General features: G+C 40.3%; 2 pseudogenes; both read right to left on the bottom strand.

Moving 5' to 3' along the window:
* Positions 1 to 1,715: 1,715 nt before the first annotated feature.
* Positions 1,716 to 2,191, bottom strand: LOC102892119 (annotated as a pseudogene).
* Positions 2,192 to 4,912: 2,721 nt separating this feature from the next.
* Positions 4,913 to 5,031, bottom strand: LOC112485182 (annotated as a pseudogene).
* Between the last annotated feature and the right edge of the window lie 432 nt (positions 5,032 to 5,463).

Genomic DNA, 5,463 nt, shown 5'->3' with positions numbered 1-5,463 from the left:
TGCTACTGCCCAGACCCCACCAGCTGATGCAATTCAAGCAGCTGTTCAAGGGTGGGGGACACTAAACCTACATGCCCTAAGATGTAGGTCATGAGCCAGCTTTGGGTGTGTGTAGTGGGGAGTGTCAGCTGCCGGAAGTATACAGGGCATATCAGTGCCCTAGGAATGCTGTTTTAAAAGAAAGGGTGGGGACAAGGTCACCACTACAGTCTGGGGAGTGCATCTGCCACTTCAGCAGTGACAGCTGCAAGTGAAGGACTTATATCTGCAGTGAGTATTGGTCAATATGTGGACTTCTAGAGAAGAAAAGTTGTGGGTGACCTAAATGTCAACTTATACTCTGAGATATGTGGCATAGAGAAAAGAAAACACATTCAAAACTCTAAATAAACAACTACTTTAGAGTTTATAGAGGAGATGGGGTTTTAAAAAAGAAAGAAAACACTGCAGCATGTGTGCAGAATAATCATCTTGATTAGAAATTGGAGGAATACATTCTTCCTGATTTCCCTTATAGGAAGAAGGTCATGTGTTTCAATAAAAAGCATCTTTAAAGTGAATATTCCATGCCTTTTAAAGGGCCGCTGTGGTAAGGACTAGTCATGATGGAGATGCTGGAGGAGCAGTTTCATTTGGGGAGCTGAGCTCATCCTGATTATAGACCACGGGATCAGTTCCCTCCCCATAAATGAGAACTGGTACACTTGAGACTGTGCCTCTTGCCAGAGCATCCTTGAGCAGGAAACTCAGGAATCCAAAGCACTTCTGTAAATGTGGAGCCCCGCCCCCCAGGAGCTGATGAGAAAATAGCCCTTGATTGCTTTAGTCCTGGAGTCAACTCCATTTCTCACTGCAGAAGCTTTTAGACCAGGAGCTGTGATTGCCTCAGCCTCAGGGCCTGTGGAGAAGACCCAGACTTTTTCAGTGTAAATCTCATAGACTGGATTGGTCTGCCTCGAAGATAAAGAATTGATCACTACCATTCAGACAACATCTTGGGCCTTGGATGATGTGATCAGGTGAGCAAGGACACCCTTTAATCAGTGATTTGGTGAATATTTTTATGTTAACTTGGTTAAAAGGCAACAGTTTTGGTGTTTGTTTCTATGTAACATTTATTCGGGCAGATGGTAATATTGTTTTGGGTTTGGCGTACTAGTCTGGGGAGCTCTTGTAAGCAATGGTGTCTTGGTGATGGAGGCATCACTCTTCCCTTACATCCACTCCATCCTGTAGTGCTAACTGAGCAGAGAAAAGGGTGAGAGAGGAATACCTATTTCTGGGTGAATGCTGCAAAAGAAGAAAGAACATCTGGGGACCAGAGAGGTAAACTGCATGGTGTCGCCTTGGTTGTTGATTCTTTTTGAACCTTGGAATTTATGGGAGAGTCATGGAGTTTGGTGTCTACTTTGAAAAGAAACTGGGGAGAGTCAGGGCTGATATATTCAGAAGGCATCTTTCACATGGACTTTGATATGACTGGGTCCCTCTTGGTTTCTGCAGTATGCAGCCTGCACAATCATACATGGCTGCCCTGCCATGGGTCCCAGAGTAGGCTACTCAAAATCTCTGGCAGTATCCCTGATCCATTTCTATTTGAGCTCTATGGCTTTGGGCTTTGGTTTCCAGGGAAAGGTAATCTTTCCTTTTAAGAACTCTTAGGAGGTTAATTGGGTATTAGATTGCCCAGAAAAATCAGATCTATGAAGGCTTGGTTAGAAAAACTTGTTGAAATTGGTAATCTTGCCAGTCTCCAAGTCAATCTGAATGGCGTTTTTCACTCTGAGGAGAGGATCGGGGTAATGTATGGTTTGAGCACCATGGGTCACCAGATGAGGGATTTTTTTTTTTATGCCTACAAAGATCTTTCTTATTTTGCATAACTTGTACTTGACCTCCTCATATGTTAACCAAACAGCAAAGGCACCCTTAGTGTCATAGATCAGATGGAAATTCTCTACAGTCTTGTCAATGCTGATGACATCCATAAAACCACCAGGGTAGGCTGTATCAGTTCAGACCTTGCCATGAATCTTAATGAACTGCTGCATATATATCTTCTTTACTTCATTTCCTGTCATGGCAGATTTAAGTCTGTTCCTTATAAAATGATGAGGGAAAGACATTCTCTCAGCTTGTGGGGGCCAGTCAATAGAAGGGGACCAAACACACCAGTCAGTTTATCCAGCATCTAATGTTTCATATGCTTCTTAGCCATGACTGTGCTAAGCATAAAGAGAGCAAAGTGTTTTTAGAATGAAAGAAACTGTAAGGCAAGAATCTTGCATGAAGATTGGACTCCACAGCAAAGCTGCAGTAATGACCATGGGCCAGTAAAATAAGATCCCTAAGAAAAACCTGAGAGGGAGGGGACTTTCAATTATTTGAAAGGTTTATATGGAAGGGTTCCCACTCATAGGAATCATTCTTCTTCAGGTAGAAGAACAGGACTTTTAGGATGAGTGGCTTTTTTTTTTTTTTTAAGAGGCATATCAAGTCAATAAGGTCCAACTGCATTGCTGTGAAAAATTATCTATCGGTTACTTAAAGGTTGCAGAAGAGCTATGTGTGTGCTTGCCCCTCGCTCTCCAAAATGGAAAAGAAGGAAAAAGGAATTGTCTAAATTCATCTTGCACATTGAAGCATTTTGCTCATCTTTGCACTCTTCATACACAGATTCGCTAGCAAGTGGTCTAGCAACTGGCCAAACTGGCACATGGCTCTGGGAAGACAGAAGAGTCATAGCAGGTGGACAGATCAGCTGCTCCCTGCTGTGGGTATGTCTAAGAGGACATGCTCTGGCTGTTCCCCTGGGAGACAGTGTCCCTGGGCCCCTCTCCAGGGAAGCAAAGGGGCAAGTCTTTATCCTCCCAGCCCCCATTCTCTGCTTTTTAAAGCACCTGTCTTCTCCCTCACCCTTAGCAGCCTGGTTTGGTTTGCATACAGCATTTGCTGGCTGAAATACTGGGTAGGATTTTTTCACCCTTTGGCGGCTACAATAGAAACAGACTGAGAGCCACCACCTTTTGGAGGGCTGGATTCTTTCTGGAAAAGGTGAGCGGTGTTTCCACTAATCCCTGTGGATTAATGCGAGCCTAAACTTTGATTCAGGTTTTATGTTTTGAGTATCTACCAAGATCATAGGGAGAAATTTTTGTTTGTTTGTTTTTAGATTGTGGACAGTTTGAAAGCCTGGTCTTGGGAAATATATAAAGGTCACAGAAAAGATAAATAAGAGAGAGAATATTATCCTGTAGCTGAATATTTCTTCTATTATTTCACTATGAATTTGCTTTGTAATATTCTAACAGAGCCCTGCATGAATCAGAAGTAATTTCAGTGGATCTGTAATTGTGTCCTTGCCACTTGGCTGATAGCTCTGGACTGTGGCCTGAAGTGCCATCATCACCCTTGGCTCAAGTCTTCAGAAAAATTCAGACATAAACTTACAGTGGTGGATGCAGATCAAAATGCCATTCCAGAACTGGCTTTTAAGACATTTTGAAAAATTCATTAGCCCTCCAAAGCATTAGGTCATTCTGAGCCTTATGGAGGACAAAATGTACCTCGCACTTCTATGGAATTATTACATGCCAAAATAGCCTTCTGACGTCGCATGACATCGCCGTGAAAACCAATTCACACTGAAAGAGTTTCATAAGCTAGCATTTATGTAGACTGCTTTGATGAATCTCACAAACATTGAGCCATACTTATTACTACTGGCTCCTTTGTTGGACGCTAGCTCTCAGCAAGATTTATATTCAGCCACCCTAATCACTATGTTTCACTGGACATACCCTGACCTGTCACTTCAGGGAGTGGTGTGGAAACAGGCATCAGTGGTGTGGGAACAGCCAGAGCGTGTCCTCTTAGACATACCCCACAGGATTCCACGTGTTTAGACACAGCATTCTATAGCCATTGTCTTTTATTAGTGATTTCTTGCTGTGAAACTTATTTTAATCACAGACCTTTATGTTGAAACTATTTTTAGAAGGATAAATCTTTAACATTGAAACAGATGATTCTAGACTTTGTCTAGTTCCACCTCTGGTATTATGGCTTAGACTTCATTTATTTACAGCATAATAAGTAAACATTAGAGCAAATTTGTGAAATAGAGGAAAGCTAAAAATTGAATTCAAACAATAAAAAAAATAAAAACTAAAAATAAAAATTACCCACTTTCATCGAAGCATGACTGTTGGCAATATTGTTGGTAAGTAGTTTTCTTAGTCTTTCTTTCCTGTGCATAGGATTAAAAATAAGGATATTCACATGTCTTGTTATCTTTATTTTTATTTTGCTTAACATTATTTATTAAATATTATTTATTAAATATTATTGCTTAGTATTCCAAATCAACATTTTAAATAAGAGCATATAATTTAATAATGAAGATATGCTATGGTTAAACATTTTGATTAATCCTTCCTTTTTTGCTATTGTTAATTGCACTATGACAACATCTTTGTACCTAAAACATTTTATCCTGTTTAGGATTATGTCCTTAAAATAGCTTTTCGAATATGTAATTATTGTAGCAAAAGATATAAATATTCATAGGTATGATAAATCTTTCCAAATCAATTTCCGAATGAAATCCATCAAATCTGAAGATTCAGCAAGGTTCAGAAGGGTTACTTTATCCCATAGAACACTGTGGCAGAGCCAAGCATAGATTTCAGGTCTCTTGACACCTAGGTCTGTGCTCTTGACAAATATGAGAGGCTGTACAGTATAGCGAGCGGGGAGAGTACAATGCTAAGTTTTATTTTATTTTATTATTTTTTAATTTTAATTTTTTATTTATTTTTATTTTTTAGGTAAGGCAACCCTTGGTTGACCTCACAGATTGCAAGGACCTTGTCAGCTTACAATCTCTTATATTTTTTTAATTTATTTTTTATGCCTACTGCACCTGGTCTTCCTAGGTGGTCTCCCATCCAAGTACTAACCAGGCCCGACCCTGCTTAGCTTCCAAGATCAGACCGGATCGGGCTTGTTCAGGGTAGCATGGCTGTAGACCAATGCTAACTTTTAAAATATGGATTTGAGCAAGTAATCTGAAGCTGCCTTGCTGCTAAATTAAAACGATCATAATACAGTCTGTGCCATGCCAGTTACAGCTGTTATTTGAGACCAGGAGGTAGCATCTGACTACAGAAGCCACTTCCCCTTTTTCTTTTCACTTCCTCTCTCAATTATTTCAAAAGGATTGAGCCTTATGGAAAAATCAGGCAGTTGCTGTTATATTTGGCATGGTAATTCAAGCCATACTATTGTACTTCATGCTGCTCCCACCCATGTGATCTCATTTGATCAACCTTCGACAGAACACATTGTTATATCTATGTTACAGATGAAAGAACAAGACCAGAGAAGTGAAACTCAGCCTTCCCCAAGGCCACACAGCCTGTAAATGGCAGAATTTACTGGCCATAGAATCTGTGTTTTCTG

Source organism: Pteropus alecto, unplaced genomic scaffold (assembly GCF_000325575.1).
Source record: "Pteropus alecto unplaced genomic scaffold, ASM32557v1 scaffold95, whole genome shotgun sequence".
In the NCBI taxonomy this organism is placed as follows: Eukaryota; Metazoa; Chordata; class Mammalia; order Chiroptera; family Pteropodidae; genus Pteropus; species Pteropus alecto.
Note: the sequence above shows the minus strand (reverse complement) of the source record. Positions and strands in the feature narration are given on the sequence as shown.